General features: G+C 37.7%; 1 non-coding gene across 1 annotated transcript; it reads right to left on the reverse strand.

Annotated features, from left to right (window-relative positions):
* Positions 1 to 11,525: 11,525 nt before the first annotated feature.
* LOC139037637 (U6 spliceosomal RNA) lies at positions 11,526 to 11,632 on the reverse strand. Its single transcript, XR_011490511.1, has one exon. It is a non-coding gene; the product is annotated as a U6 spliceosomal RNA (small nuclear RNA).
* Positions 11,633 to 17,408: the final 5,776 nt, after the last annotated feature.

A 17,408-nucleotide genomic window follows, 5' to 3' on the forward strand; every position in this document is an offset into this window, starting at 1 on the left:
GAACTTCAGAGATGATCAGGCCTGGATTATGCTCTTGAGCATTTTTGGCGAAGAACTTTGCAATCCTTAAATGTGAAGGGAGTTGAACATTTTGAAAATTAATGAGAACTCTCCTGGATAGTATCTGTGGGTTGTATTTATATTTCTGCTCAAATTGTAAAGCGTGGTGCTAGTGTAAGTAGCCCTTTTTGGACTGAGCTGGCACTCTCTACTGTCAGAACCTTTTACTTATAAACGAGTCTGTCCCTCCCTGGATGTGCAATTTTTAAGTTCAGTTTGAGAACCTCATCTTCCTGAGGACATTCTGAATTTCAGTATGTTTGACAAAGGTTTGCTACTAATCATTTATAATGTTGGGAGTGTTTTATCATCTCTTTGTATGACCCTGTTACCTGAAGCCTTTTTGTATTCTGAATATTTTGTGCTCCACATGGCTGCGACTGTGGAATATTACTACTTTAGATGGAAGATTTTTGAGATTTTGAGATTGAGGCATAAACATGTACACTGTAACTCTATCTCTGAGCTATTAAATGTCCCCCATAATTCAGAGTTCAGCATTTTCACGCTTTATCACCTAAATTCCCATCCAATGTCAGTTCTATTTGCCAAAATCCTAATTGAGCTTGTGATGCTTAAGGAAATTGCATTGATCTCCTTGGAAGAGGTTATGGGAATTCCCTGGTGATCCAGGGGCTGGGACTCTGTGTTTTCACCACCAAGTGTGCAGGTTCAGTCTCTAGATGGGGAACTAAAATGCTGCAGGCTGCACAGCATGGCCAAAAAAAAAAAAAGAGATTATCATCATTTTATATGTGTATTCCATAAATCTGTGTATTGCTTCTCCAATATTTCCATGGTCCAAATCATATCTTTGATGTCTTGACATGCTCATAGAAAATTTCATATATATACCTTTGTGAAGTGAAGTGAAGTCGCTCAGTTGTGTCTGACTCTTTGCAACCCCATGGACAGTAGCCTACCAGGCTCTGCGGTACATGGGATTTTCCAGGCAAGAATACTGGAGTGGGCTGCCATTTCCTTCTCCAGGGGATCTTCCCAACCCAGGGATCGAACTCGGGTCTCCTGCATTGCAGACAGACGCTTTACCATCTGAGCCACTAGGGAAGTCATATATACCTTTAATCCATGTCAAAGTTTTATTACAAATGAAAAAGTTTAAATTTTGGAACGACAGTATTTTTAAGGAAATTTTCATGTGTGGCTGTGTGGATCTTTGTTGCGGTGCACAGGTTCTTTGTTACTGCACGTGGGCTTTGTCTACTTGTGGTGAGTGGGGGCTACTCTAGTGGGGTTCAGGCTTCCTGGTGTCTTCTCTTGTGGCAGAGCGCTGACTCTAGGGTGCACAGGCTTCAGTTGTTGTGACACATGGGCTAGTTGCCTCACAGCATGTGGTAACTTCCCAGACCAGGGATCGAACCCATGTCTCCCATGTTGACAGGCATGTTCTTAACCACCGGACCACTAGGGAAGTCCTACTCTTTTTAATCTCTTCTTTTCCACCGACTATTTCCCTTCTGCCTACAAAGCATGGCAACGTCTTCCCTTGATTCTGATACACTGAGTAACTCTATCCCTTTCCAATAATTTATACATAGTATACATTTATAAGTAAAGGGCTTCCCTGGTGGCTCAGCTGGTAAAGAATCCGCCTGCTATGTGGGAGACAGGGTTCAGTCCCTGGATTGGGAAGATCCCCTGGAGAAGGGAAAGGATATCCTCCAGTATTCTGGCCTGGAGAATTCCATGGACTGTATAGTCTATGAGATCGCAAAGAGTCAGACACGGCCGAGCGACTTTCACTTTATAAGAACACAGGCAAATGTGTATTAATGATATGTGACTTCTAAATGTCACTGATATTACATATCATGTGTTATCTGACTTGTGTATTCACTGTTCTCAAACTGCTCTTTCCAGGCTCACTTCTCTATTTGAAGGAAGGATTTTTCTGTCTTCATTTAAATTAGTCTAACTAATAAGCACCTACTCATTCTTTTTTTTTTATGACTTGAGTCTTTTATTTTTTTTCATTTATTTTTATTAGTTGGAGGCTAATTACTTTACAATATTGTAGTGGTTTTGTCATACATTGACATGAATCAGCCATCGATTTACATGTATTCCCCATCCCAATCCCCCCTCCCACCTCCCTCTCTACCCTATCCCTCTGGGTCTTCCCAGTGCACCAGGCCCGAGCACTTGTCCCATGCATCCAACCTGGGCTGGTGATCTGTTTCACCATAGATAATATACATGTTTCGATCCTGTTCACCAACTCATTCTTATCACTTCTTTCTTCCTTGATCTTAGTGACACTGCACTTTGTAATTATAATTATACCTAATCTCCTTTAAGGTTTTTCCAGTGGTCATGTATGGATGTGAGAGTTGGACTCTGAAGAAACCTGAGCGCCAAAAAATTGATGCTTTTGAACTATGGTGTTGGAGAAAACTCTTGAGAGTCCCTTGGACTGCAAGGAGATCCAATGAGTCTGTCCTAAAGGAGATCAGTCCTGGGTGTACATTGGAAGGACTGATGCTGAAGCTGAAACTCCAATACTTGGCCACCTCATGCAAAGAGTTGACTCGTTGGAAAAGACCCAGATGCTGGGAGGGATTGGGGGCAGGAGGAGAAGGGGACGACAGAGGATGAGATGGCTGGATGGCATCACCGACTCGATGGGCATGAGTTTGAGTAAACTCCGGGAGTTGGTGATGGACAGGGAGGCCTGGTGTGCTGCGATTCATAGGGTTGCAAAGAGTCAGACATGACTGAGTGACTGAACTGAACTGAACTGAACTGAACTGAATCTCCTTTAAGGCCACACATACGTCTTCAAACTGTAAATCACCCTACCTCCTCCCTATAAAATATAAGGCAAAAAGCACTGATCTTTGGATCTGAAATTCTCTCCCTATTGCAAAAGCCTGAATAAAATCAATTCCCTTGCTTGTTTCCTGTCTTTGACAGTGTCTCAAAATAACCTCTTCCAGTTCATCTCCTGCTTTGCGTGGTCAGTTCTGATTTTGCACTCTCTATCTACCTGACTCTTAAGAGTTGTTCTCTATGGTTCCTGTTTTTAAATTACAACATTGGCTGAGTAATTAAATCCTTTCAAAATTCTCAACTTCCACCATGGTACCTCTCTTTGAAATTCCAATTACATACTTCTAATGGCCCACTGAATATTCCTAGATAAAGATGAATCTTTTCTTCAAATTCAGCATGTACCAAACTGAGCCTATTTCCCCCATCCCACTTTATCCTGATCTTCCTTTTATATTTTCATTATTGATATCTGGAATTATTTATTTATTGTCTATGCAAGTTTCCAAAGCAGGAAACTGAATATATCTCTCTTTCCTTACATCTAATATCCAATCAATCACTAAGTCTTTCTTTTAATTTCCCCACGTTGAGGATTTCATTTAGACCTTCATCATCTGTCACTTAAAAGTCTGCATAAATTCATACCCAATTCCTCAGCCTTTGATCATAACCTCCCTACAAATTATTCTCAACAATGTTACTAAAATTGTCTTCAAGAATGCAAAGCAGATCATGTCTCCTAGTTTTAAAAAGGAAATATCAAATTCCTTAACTTGGCACTAAAGATCCCTTGGGATTTGGACCCAGCATATCTCACCAAACTCTGATCCTTTAAACTCAACCCGTGTTCCAGAAATAAATGTCAAAATGCCAGACTATGTGCTACACCTCCTCAGTCACTCAAGTCCATGTTCGCACACTGGCTGGGTTCCTCATCCCCTTCTTATTGGCATGATTTCTTTAAAACTTTATCCAAATATCTCCACAAAAAGTTTTCATGTATATCTCTTTCTTTATCTTGAGTTATGTCTTCCTCCCAGATTCTCTTCTAGCATTCCCATCACACCACATCACAATTACTCATTTGTTTCACCCGCACAAGCTGGCTATAGATCCACTGTCTTCTATATTCCTGTATATGAGTACATTGCGTTGCAGTTTCCACATTTGGCTCCTGGAGGGCTGTCTGTTCGGGCCTCTTCCCTTCCACTTGTGAAACTGCAAGAATGCTGGAGTTGAAGTTACTTAGCACAGACCAGGTCATGTAGATTTATAATCCTCTTCATGGGGAGGCCTAAGGTTGCAGACATGGGCTATGGTAGCAAGAAATTGTTCATCCCATAATATTTTAGTCATTGTCTATGTTGCTTTTTGACATTCTCTCATCCCTAAACAAATGTCCCAGGCACACTTACCTTCCAAATATATCATTTGACCTTTCTTAGCCTGGTTATCCCTTTCACTCCTCTAGACCATCTCAACCATTACTTTTGTTTGCCCAATGTTTCCAAGCACTCTTCCTTTGCGAAGCTGGTTGCTGAAGAGGATATCAGCAAAATCTTAGAAGTAAAAATCTTGCCCTGAGTCTTTCCTCCTGAGATCTGAAGTTACACAGAGCTGTCAGGGGACCAGGATGGACCCACAGTGCATTCCTTGGCAGTCAAGCAAGGAATTTACTGAAACAGGAAATTACCTATCTGTGCTTAGTCGTTCTGTCCTGTCCGGCTCTTTTTCTTTGCGACCCCATGGACTGTAGCCCGCCAGGCTCCTCTGTCTATGGCGATTCTCCAGGCAAGAATACTGGAGTGGGTTGCCATGCCCTCCTCTAGGGGATCTTCCCAATCCAGGGATCAAACCCAGGTCTCCCACATTGCAGGTGGATTCTTTACCATCTGATCCCCTGGGGAAACCCACCTGTTACCTAGAAAAGGGATTATCTCGGTTGGAAGCAGAGCTCAGAACATGGGTGTAAGAGTTCATAGATGTAGGACTTTTTCTGGATGAGAAAACAGTCAAGACTGAAATGAAAGAAGAGAGAGAAAGGAAGAAAGATGCGTGTGTTTGTGGGTGTGTGTGTGCATGTGTGTGCGTGTGTGTATGTGTGCATGTGTGTGTGCATGTGCATGTGTGTGCGCATGTGTGTGCGTGTGTGTATGTGTGCATGTGTGTGTGCATGTGTGTGCATGTGTGTATGTGCATGTGTATGCGTGTGCGCGTGTATGTATGCATGCTTAGTCTCTTCAGCTGTGTTCAACTCTTTGCAACCCTATGGACTGTAGCCCGCCCAGCCCTGGGATTCTTCAGGCAAGAATACTGGAGCGGGTTGCCATGCCCTCCTCCAGGGTATGTATATATATGATGAGAGAGAGAAACCCACTTTTAGGAAAGAGGGAACAGTGTCAGTGCTGGGCTTTGGGAAACGATACCTGAACACTGGTGTTGTGACCATGAGACTCAGTAATTGAGTTTTCTGCAGCCTGTGTAGGGTCTTAAAATGGCAAGAGTCATTTTAAGAGAGAGACAGAACTTCAGCATAAGCTTCAGTTTCAAGAACTTAGGACAGGAAGTAGTAAGAGTAGAGGACTAACCAAACTTGAATTTTTTATTTAATTGACATTTAGAAACAAGCAGGTTTCATTTGTGTCTGGCAAGAATTTGGGGGTAATTTAAGGTGGACCCACATCTTGCTTATGGACAGTGGATGATTGCTTGAGAGGCTGAATGAACTAAAGCTAGGTATGACTCAAGAGGACTATAGTAAATAAATAGGGGGATGTCAAAACTTCCTGTGACTAAAATATAGTATGAGAAAAACTTCATTTTCCAGTTTAAGTAGAAAAAAGAAAAGGCAATTAAGGGGATTCCTTGACGGTCTGAGCTTTCACTGCCAGTGGCCTGAGTTCAGCGCCTGGTGAGGAAACTAAGACCCTGTAAGCTGGGCGATGTGGCAGAAAAACAGGGCAATTGATAAAACCATTTCAGTAGGTCCTCTAGCCATTGAAAAATGTTGCTTATCCAGTAAGAGGTACAAGTTTAGGGAATTTGAAAGGTAGTTAATACAGTGTGAAGGCATGTATAAGACATATGTCACATTGCAAGGAGATGGGATTTTTTTAAAAACATTTAATTGAAGTATAGTTGATTTACAGTGTTGTTTCTGTACGGCAAAGTGACTCAGTTATATATACACATTATTTTTCATATTCCTTTCTATTATGGTTTATTGCCAGATATTAAATGTAACTTCCTGAGCTATACAGTAGTTGTTTATACATCCTATAGATAGTAGTTTGCATCTACTAATCCCAAACTCCCAGTCCTTAAGGAAAATTTATTCTGAAGGACAGAGGCCTATAGAAATATTTCCGTGGATTAATACATAGTGAAGCCTCTGTTATGCCAACACAACTGACCTTTACCATCAGAATGCTAGGCTTGAGTATTTCTACAAGTATTATTTTTTTGAAAATGTGAACTTGGAAGAGTCTGCATCTATTAACCATGCCATTGCAAAAGCAATTTCTCTTGAAAATGTAAAACAGAAATCCTAGAGGTGAAATATTCTAGGTCAGGGCAAGTGATCAACACAGAAGACTGCTCTGGACTAGAAGAAATTGCCTTGGAAAAGGTGTGTATTCAAGGAGGAGCTAGACACAGAGTTGATAACAGTCAAGCTTTGTGTTTCTGAAAATGCAGCAGGCATTTTGATTGCTTTTGGCTCTTCTGGTCCCATTTTATTAACAATTAAGACTAAAATCCTCTTTCACATGAGCTTAGAGTCAAGCAGAAATGCATTTTATCATGGCACAATAACTCTTCCTTCCTTGTCTCATAACATTTTTGTGCTGGAAGGGGGAAAAGTATCATGCTTCATAAAACATCAGGTTACGATTATGCATACCATAGATTTTTTTTCTACATCTGTGTGAGAAAAGTGTGTGTTTTGTGGTCCTTATGAATTTGGGGATTAACAAATTTCTCAAGGTATATTTTTCATGACATCCAATGATCTTTTTTTTTTTTAAGAAAGGAAAGTCTAATTACTGATAAAGTAGTTTTACCTAAACTAAAAAGGAATGGTCCAATTCAGAGTACCAAAACTTTTGTAAGAGGTTGCATTTCTGAATGATGATGCATGGGGCCCTATGGCCACATCCGAGTGTCTTAGGAGATTCTGTTTTGCTCTAACATTGACTTTTTCTGAGCAGACCAATAGCTTTATGAATCTCTGTGCTATGTAGGAAGTTGGAGCCATATCTATATACATGAAGCAGTGCTTCTTCTGATTTTAACCTAGATAAATTAATCCACAGAGACCAGAGAAACACTTTTATGTGAAGCGATTCGAGGGACCGCCAACTTCTTGAAGAGATGACTCTAGAACTAAGAACATGATGTAGTCAGGGTAGACATCTGTGTGGAATCACTGCTGAAATAACACTCAGGCATTTTAATTAGACACATTACATAAAAAGAGCTTATTTCAGTGTTACATAAAGTTACACTTAATAAATATGAATTGTAGATATTCACCAAAGCCAAATGGTCAGAGGCTGTCACAAAAAAAAAAAAAAAAAAAAAAAAGAAAAGAAAAGAAAGAAGAAAGAAAAGAGAGAGGTTGATCTTACTGATATGGGTCCACTAACTTAGAACTGGATCAAAGAAATTATGTGATTATTGTCTTCAAGGTCATTTAAGAATTAATGTACATTCACTTAGGTTTTTCCATTACTGGAAAATTATCTGGTATTCATTACAACATAGTGTCCTGAATATATTAAGTACATTTTTTGCTACTAAATCATTTGGCCACTAAATAATTTGCCTAAAGATGCAGAGATAAGCACCACCCCTGTACCTGTCAAATTATCTGTTTTTTTTTTCCACCGAAGAGAACAAGACCTTAAAAATTAATAAATAAGAATGAATACCCAGACAATTAAAATGACATTCTTGGATGTCTTAGTGATGCCATATTGCAATATAAGTTCCTAAACACTCTCAAATAACCTGTTGATCTTGTCATGAACTGTATTAGTTTTAAGTCTTCTAACCTGCAGACCAGACTTTTAAGAAGCAGTGTTTTAGAGAATTTTTGGGTCTGGGGAATAGGATGCTTTTTTGTGGAGTTCTTGTATGATTATAGGGTGAAAGCTAGAGGAAAACGTCTCACATCTTATAGCACATAATTATTCAGATTTTATATTAAGGAATGAATTTTTGATCACTGTGGCATATCTATAGAATACTTATCTGACATATTTAGGAGTAGAATGCTATTTAGGTAACTGTTATGTGTCAAAGAAATTAAATACCCTCTTTTATAGCTTAATTTTATGAACTAATTTGTATGATAGTATATTGTGGCTAATAGGTTGGAAAAACTAAATTATAATTAAAAACAGAAGGAAAAAAAATCTGAGGAAGAAAGGATGATCTTGTTATCATGATCCTATTTGGCAAGGATAATAATAGTTTCTCATCCCATCAGCATGAATAGAGAGTGTCCATAATCATAACACACTAGGGTTCTCTTCCTTTCTAAAAGCTTGTCCTGCTTTTATATTGCCTCAAATTTGCTGAATTTTTTACACAAATATTTCTCTCTACATAAATTTACATTTTAAGCTTATCATCAACTTAAACAGCTTTAAAACATTATTGATATTCAGAATGGTATCTAGTGCACAAGATAACAAAATACTTTTTTGAGGCTCAGAAAATTAACCATTTGTTTCTTTCTATAAATTTATCATCTCGAACAATGATTGAGTCAAAGATAGTTAATCTTGCTTTCTTTTGAACTTATTCATTCCTACCCTATGTAAAATTTATTAAGGATCTGTGCTCTTAAAAACTGGTAGATTTAGGATAACTAATTTGTATATAGATATATATTAATTCAAAATAGTCAATATTTAAAAGTTCCATCTAAAGAAGACTATAATACTGTATTTAACTAAATGATAATTTACTTATAAAAATATGCACATGACCCTACATTTGGGCAAGTTCAAGTTGTAGGACAACCAAATTTAAGAGAAATACTGCAAACCTTGAGTACATATTTTCTAGATAGTAATGCATTCCAAAAATATATAGAAATTTGATTCTGGGATGAAATATATTTCACTGAATTGTTATCATTCCTCTCAGTGCCAGTATAGTTATAAAATATGTGTTAAATATACACATGTGGCTATGTGTGTATATATAGCAATTTCATTATACTAAATAAATCTCTTATCCTTGTATATTTACCGTACTTCTGGTAGAACCTGTATAAAGCTTTAGTGGAATAATTCATGTAAAAATTCTGCTTTGTTCTAAAATCACTTACACTGATCATTTTATTAAAAAAAATTTTGTTGGAGTACAGCTGATTTTCAACATTGTGTTAATTTCAGTGTACAAAGTGAATCAGTACACCCGATTCACTCTTTTCTTGACTCTTTTCCCATACAGGCCATTATAGAGTACTGAGTACAGTTGCTTATGTCATATAGTAAGTCCTTATTAGTTATCTATTTTAGATACAGTAGTGTGTATGTCAATCCCAGTCTCCCAGTTTATCACTTCTTGCTTACCTCCTGATAATCATTGGTTTGTTTTATAGATCTGTAGAAAATTTCTGCATTCTATTTCTGTTTTATAGATAAGTTCATTCATTCCCCCTTTTTAGATTCCACATATAAGCACTACCATATGATATTTGTCTTTCTCTCTCTGACTTAACTTCACTCAGTATGAGAATCTCTAGGTCTATTCAGGTTGCTGCAAGTGGAATAATTTCATTGTTTTTTATGGATGAATAGTATTTCATTGTAAATATGTGTGTGTGCGCATGCCTCAGTTGTGTCCGACACTTTGTGACCTTATGGACCATAGCCCGCCAGGCTTCTCTGTCCATGGAGTTTTCCAGGGAACAATATTGAAGTGGGTTGCCATGCCCTTCTTTAGGGGATCTTCCTAACATCTTTATCCATTCTTCTGTTGATGGACATTTATGTTGCTTCTGTGTCTTGGCTATTGGAAGTAGTGCTGCAGTGAATTTGGGGTGCATGTATATTTCCAAATTATGGTTTTGTCTGGGTATAATGCCCAGATATGGGATTGTTAGATCATTTGTTAGGTATATTTTTGCTTTTTTAAGAAACCCCATACTGTTGTCTGTTGCCAACAAAGGTCCGTCTAGTCAAAGCTATGGTTTTTCCAGTAGTCATGTATGGATGTGAGAGTGGGACTATAAAGAAAGCTGAGTGCCAAAGAATTGATGCTTTTGAACTGTGGTGTTAGAGAAGAGTCTTGAGAGTCCCTTTGACTGCAAGGACATCCAACCAGTCCATCCTAAAGGAAATCAGTCCTGAATATTCATTGGAAGGACTTGATGCTGAAGCTGAAACTCCAGTACTTTGGCCACCCAATGCGAAGAGCTGACTCATTTGAAAAGACCCTGATGCTGGGAAAGATTGAAGGCAGAAGGAGAAGGGGATGACAGAGGGTGAGATGGTTGGATGGCATCACTGACTCAATGAACATGATTTTGAGCAAGCTCTGGGAGTTGGTGATGGACAGGGAAGCCTGGAATGCTGCAGTCCTTGGAGTCATAAAGAGTCGGACACGAGTGAGCTACTGAACTGAACTGAACTGAACTGATACTGTTCTCCATAATGGTTGTGTCAGTTTACATTCCAACCAATAGTGTAGGAGGTTTACCTTTTCTCCACACCCTTTCTAGCATTTATTGTTTGTAGACGTTTTGATGATGGCCATTCTGACCAATGTGAGGTGATACCTCATTGTGGTTTTGATTTGCATTTCTCTAGTTATTAGTGATTTTGAACATATTTTCATGTGTTTCTTGGCTATCTGTATGTCTTCTTTGGGGGAATACATATTTAGATCTTCCATCCATTGTTTGATTGGGTTGTTTGTTTTTTTGATAAGGAGCTGCACGAGCTGCTTCAATATTTTGGACATAATTACCTTGTTGGTTGCTTCATTTGCAAATATTTTCTCCCATTCTGTGGGTTTTCTTTTTGTTTTCTTTACAATTTCCTTTGCTGTGCAAACTTTTAAGTTTAATTGGGTCCCATTTTTTTTTTTTTTAAATTTTCATTACCCTAGGAGATGGGTTGAAAAAAAATCATGTTGTGATTTATGTTGGAGATTTTTCTGCCTATGTTTTCTTCTAAGAGTTTTATTTGGCCTAACATTTAGGTCTTTAATCTGTTTTGAATTTATTTTTTGTGTATGGTGTTAAAGAATGTTCTAATTTTATTCTTTTACATGTAGCTGTCTAATTTTCCCAGGACCACGTATTGAGACTGTCTTTTCTCTATTGTCTATCCTTGACTCCTTTGTTAAGGTTAGGTGACCACAGGTGCGTAGGTTTGTTTCTGGACTTTCTATCCTGTTGCATTGATATACCTTTATAGTTTTGTGCCATTACCATACAGTTTTGATTACTGTAGCTTTGTAATATAGTCTGAACCAGGGAGCCTGATTCCTCCAGCCCTTTTTCTTTCTCAAGATTGCTCTGGCTATTCTTGGTCATCTGTGTTTTTGTACCAATTGTAAAAAAGGGCTAATTCTGTGAGAAATGCCACTGGTAATTTTATAGGGATTTCTATGAATGTGTAAATTGCTTTGAATAGTATAACCATTTTCAGAAAAGTATGGAACATGTCACGAATTTGCATGTTATCCTTGCACAGGGGCTATTCTAATCTTCTCTGTACCATTTCAGTTTTAGTACATTTGCTGCTGAAGGGAGTACTTGATCTTCATTTTAATTGTATACATTTTCTCCCAGAATTTAAGGCACTGAATATTTTACTTACCATATTCATGTCTGTTGATGCAATTAAAAGGTGAAATAAAAGAAATTCTGATGATAAAGTTAAACTGTTTTCATTATTTAAATTTTCTTCCTTGCAGAGAAAACAGCATCTTACCTTTTACAAAAAAGTTTCTTTAGAGGTAGTGTTACTTGCTGGTTAATCCTGATTGCCCTGTAGCTTCAAGCATTCCCAATGAAACTTTTCTCACTGAAGTCTTTACTGATTCCAGTTCTTAATTTATTTTAACAGCTCGTGTTTAAATTCTGTTTCTCCCTTGAAAATTCCCTCTTTTTTTGCTTCAGTGACACTCCTTTTATTTAAAGTTTTCTTTCAACTGCTTCTACTTTGCAACATTTGAAGATATTCATTGATTGGACCTTCAAGTGATGGTGTTCCATTCATAGCCTCTGTTCTTAGAATGCTTTTCTTCTTACACACTTCTCAGATATCTCATCTGCTTTCATGAGTTGAAATTTTCTTTAGTAATGAGAAACTAGTCTTTTCCGTAATAATCTAGCTTCCAGTATCTCTGTGTGTTAACTCAATAAAAGTTAAACAAACTGATTGGCTGGGATCTAGCACTCATTATGGTCAATCAAACGAACTGGTAAATTACACAATCTCTAAGAACAACTTTTCAGACATGACATACATCAATGCTTATCACATTTTCTTATCATGGCCTTGCTTTACAACAGTGGGAGAATGAAGTAAATGGTATGTGAAAAGACTGGAATTTCTGTGAATAGTTCTAATCATATCATGGCCTCTGACCTCAATCTCCAGCTCAGATCTTTAGACTTGTGTATTTCTCTGTCTTTTGGAAACCTGTATTTATACTTTTTAAATGAGTCTGAAACATATATATAATAGAACTCTTATTTTTTCATTCACATTAGAATATCCTCCTTTTATTTCCTGTCTCAGTGAATGGCATGGATACCTATCTAGTTGTTTTAGCTGGAAACCTAGCAAACCATGCTAGATATTGCCTAATCTACCTAAAATTAACTTTCACAAAGTCCTTTACTTTGACATACTTTATACATAAAATACAACTTAAAAGTCATTACCACAGTAAACAAGGCCTTTCATTAACTTTGCTTTTGTTATCTTAGAAAAATTAAGATACACCACTGTACAATTCACAATTTCTGCTGTTGTCAAACTGAGCTATGTTTTCTCTCTCATTTCTGAAAATTTGTCATGTTATGTTTTTGCCTTTGGCATGAAGATCTAGAACTGTCTCAGCACTATCTTGAACTAACTAATTCCTGTTGGCCTTTCCAGGCTCAATATATGCTTTTCTCTGTGTTGGATCTTCCCTGACCTCAAATCCCACTGAATCTAGTGCCTCCACTGCACACTCAGCTCACCTCCTCTCTAAAAGTTTACTCACTTACGTAGTAATTTGTTAATCACAGATATTTATTGAATACTTTTCACAGAAATGGTCCTTTTTCTCCTCAGAGGAAACTAGGCAGAATGACTTAGGGCTAGTGAAGAGAACACTCAATAATCAGTTAAATAGGTAATATAATTATATGCCAGGGTACAAACTTGAAGGAAATAAAGAATTTTGTGATCAAGAGTAGCTATGGATTTTCCAGTAGTCATGTACAGATGTGAGAATTGAACCATAGAGAAGGCTGAGTGCTGAGAAATTAATGCTTTCAAATTGTGGTGCTGGAGAAGACTCTTGAGAGTCCCTTGGACAGCAAAGAGATCAAACCAGTTAATCCTAAAGGAAATCAACCCTGAATATTCATTGGAAGGACTGATGCTGAAGCTTAATCTCCAGTACTTTGGCCACCTGATGCAAAGAGCTGACTCATTGGGAAAAGCCTTAATGCTGGGAAAGGCTGAAAGGAGAAGAGGGCTGCAGAGAATGAGATGGTTAGATAGCATCACCAACTCAATGGACATGTATCTGAGCAAATTCTGGGAGACAGTGAGGACAGAGGAGCCTGGCGTGCTACAGTGCATGGGGTTGCAAAGAGTTGCATGCTACTTAGCGACTGAACAACAACAACAAAATGATCAATAAGCAGCTTCTCTGAGGAGCCAATAGTTGAACTACCCATAACAGAGAGAACTAGCTTTATAAAAAGTGATACAGCCCAAGGTTATAAGGCATGAGACGTCTTGTTATGTTCAAGGAACAAAATGGAGACCAGTGTGCCTCCATGAGTGAGTAACAAAGCAAGTGGCCTGAGATTACCCTGTTAAGCATAGCAATATTCTGTTGGGCCTTGTTGGTCAAAGTGGGCTTTACTTGAGAGTAGGGTAAGCCCTTTGAAGGCATGAAATTGCAAGAAGGGTTGGTGAAGGGAGGAGAGGAAGAGAATGACATAATCTGATTTTGTAATTTTGAAAAATTTACTACAACTTTTTTATCGCAAGCTGAGAGATCCCTAGGAAATTGATTCTGGTGATCTTGGAGGAATAAAAGATCATATTTGTAGTGCATATCATTGTATGTCAGAATGGAACACATCATAATGTTCTAAAACTTTCCATTATTCTGTTAAATCTGTGCTGTGAACTTCATGTGGGCAGAATGTTACTGTCCCAAAGATATAGTACAGTGACTGTGGATAAAAATCTCTTAAAAAATATCTGTTAAATGAGTTAGTATATTAAAGATGAGGGAAAGACCAAGAAGGAGTGAAAAAAAAGTTGATATGTCTGTGTTTTTATAATATATTGTTTTTTATATAAAATTATATATTAATTATAAATGAAAGATAATTTGGAAGAACTGTTAATTTACTTTTCAGAGACAGAGAAAGACAACCTTAAAATTTGCCTATGAAGTGGTCCTTGGATAGCTTTGGAATCTTTTTGTTCTGGGAGGGATTGTGAATAAGACAGAGTAGAAGGGCTTGCATACATAAAAAGCTTACAGTAGACTTACTTTCCCCAAGTAAATAGTCACTTTATGTACATATAGCAACTCATGGGTTTGTAAGCAACATTTTTAAGAAAAAATTAAACTATAAACTATAGTTGATTTACAATATTATGTTTGTTTCAGGTATACAGCATAGTGATTTAGTGTTTTTATAAATCATACTCCATTTAAAGTTGTTATAAAATATCGGCTATATTTCCCCATGCTGTATAACAGATCTTTGCATTTTATTTTGTAAGTAAGTAGTTTGTACATTTTAGTTCCTACACCTATCTTGCCCATCCCCCATTCTTCTCCCCTTGGTAATGACTAGTTCTCTGTATTTGTGAGAGAACTTTTTTGTTTTGTTACATTCATTCATTTTATTTTGATCAGATTCCACATAAGTGATAACATATGGTATTTGTCTTTTTCTATTTGACTTATTCCACTAAGCACAATACCTTCCTGGTTCATCTATGTTGTTCTAATGGCAAATTTTCAAAGCAACTTTTTTTTTTCTGTTTTTTTATTCTTTGTTTCTTGTCTTCTTTTTCCTTTTAAAGTCTATCCACTACTAGGCATTTCTCTCAAAATGACTTAGTTGGTCATTTATATGAGCTTAGAACTGGGTGAGATAAGATCAGAAGATTGGAATCAAAGAAAAGTTACTCTTTAAAGATGAGTGTGGACTGAAAATGAAGAGGTTCAGTGGAAGAAATCAGTTTAATTAGGAAAGCACATCAGAATGTTTGGTGAGAGGATACACTGAATGGAGAAAATCCCAGACCTACCTGTAAGAAATTTGACTGTTTGCTCCTTGAAGGTGTTGAGTGTATCTGTGGATTATTGCATTTCTGACAGTTTGTGGTTTATTCACAAGCAGTAAAAAATATTTGTTGAATTAGATTTGGAGATGAGAAAGGTCTATGAGGGTGCTTTGCCTGATTTGATGTCAGTTTTAACAAAATGACAGTAACTTCAGAAGTAAAAAGAAGTTATAGTGTGTTTGAAAGGAAAAGTAATACAGAGACAGGGTAAAGCTTAGAGTTTTTGCACTGCTGCTAAAAATTAGAAAAGTGAAGTAGGAAATGATAAGATGAAAAATTTAATGGAGTAGACATTAAAGGAAATAAAAGATAAAGGCATTTTCAAGCCTGTGAACATAAACTATGGATAGTTAAGGGTGAATATCAGTATGTGAAAAGAGAATAAACAGTTAATTGTTGAAAAGAGAATCATTTTTAGCATATGTTTCCCTTCTAAATTTGATATACAGGTTACTTAAATATTCTGCATGCTTAGTAAAAAGAAAAATACATGGCTTTTTGACATTTCGTATAGTTATGAGCATTTTGGAGATACAAGCATGACCTTTTTGTTGCACTTTCCTTTATAGATTGTGATTTTTTTTTTAGAAAACAAATTGACGGTTTGTGGCTACCCTGTAGTCATCAAGTCTGTCAGCACCATTTTCCACCAGTATTTGTTCAATTCATTTGTCTATGTCAAATTTGGTAATTCTTACAATATTTCAAAGCTTTGTTATGGTGATTTGCAGTCAGTGATCTTTTCTGTAACTATTGTCTTTGCTTTGGGGTGCCACGAACCATGTTCACATGAGTCTGCAAACTTAGTTGATAAATATTGTGTGTTGTGACTGCTACATGGACCAGCCATTCCCCTCATCTCTCTTTCTCTCCTTGAAACTCTATATTTCCTGAGATACAAAATTAGGCAAATTAATAACCCTACAATGCCCTCTAAATGTTCAAGTTATGGAAGAGTCTTATGTCTCTCACTTAAAAAACTAGAACTGATTAAGCTTACTGAGGAGGGCATGTAGTAAAGGGAGATGAGCCTTTTGAGGCAAACAGTTACCCATGTTGTTAATGGAGAGGAAAAGTGCTCCTTCAGTGAACACATGAATGATAAGAAAGAGAACGGCCTTACTGCTGATACGGAGGAAGTTTGAGTGGTCTGGACAGAGGATCAAACCAGCCAGCACATTCTCTTGCTGCTGCTGCTAAGTTGCTTCTTTCGTGTCTGACTCTTTGTGACCCCATGGACTGTAACCTCCCAGGCTCTTCTGTCCATGGGATTCTCCAGGCAAGAATACTGGAGTGGGTTGCCATGCCCTCCTCCAGGGGATCTTCCCGACCCAGGAATTGAACCCATGTCTCTCCTGTTGCCTGCATTGGCGGGTGGGTTCTTTACCACTATTGCTACCTGGGAAGCCCCACGTTCTCGTAGGTAAAGCCTAATCCAGAGCAGGGCCCTCACTCTTTTCAGTTCTATAGGCTGAGAGAGGAGAGGAAGAAGCAGAAGAAAAATGGGAAGCTAACTGACTTTGGTTCATGAGTTTTAAGGAAAGAACTTGTCTCCATAACAAATGCAAGGTAAAGCAGCAAGTGCTGCTGTAGAAGCTGCAGCAAGTCACCCAGAAGATCTAGCTCAGATCATTAATGGAGGTGGCTACGCTAAGCAATGGCTTTTCATTATATTGGAAGAAGATGCCATCCAGGGCTTTAATAAGCTAAAAAGAAGTTGGTGCCTGGCTTGAAAATCTCAAAGGATGGACTGACTTTCTTGTTAGGGGCTAATGCAGCTGGTGACTTGAAGTTGAAATCAGTGCTCATTTACCATTCCCCCAGATCAGGGTCCTTATGAATTACACTGAATCCACTCTGCTCTGTCAGTGGAACAACAAAGCATGGATCACAGCACATCTGCTTGCAACACGGTTTTTCTGAATATTTTAAGCATGCAGTTGAAACCTATTGCTCAGAAGAGATTCCTTTCAAAAACGGCTGCTCAGT

Source organism: Odocoileus virginianus, chromosome 11 (assembly GCF_023699985.2).
Source record: "Odocoileus virginianus isolate 20LAN1187 ecotype Illinois chromosome 11, Ovbor_1.2, whole genome shotgun sequence".
NCBI classification, from domain to species: Eukaryota; Metazoa; Chordata; class Mammalia; order Artiodactyla; family Cervidae; genus Odocoileus; species Odocoileus virginianus.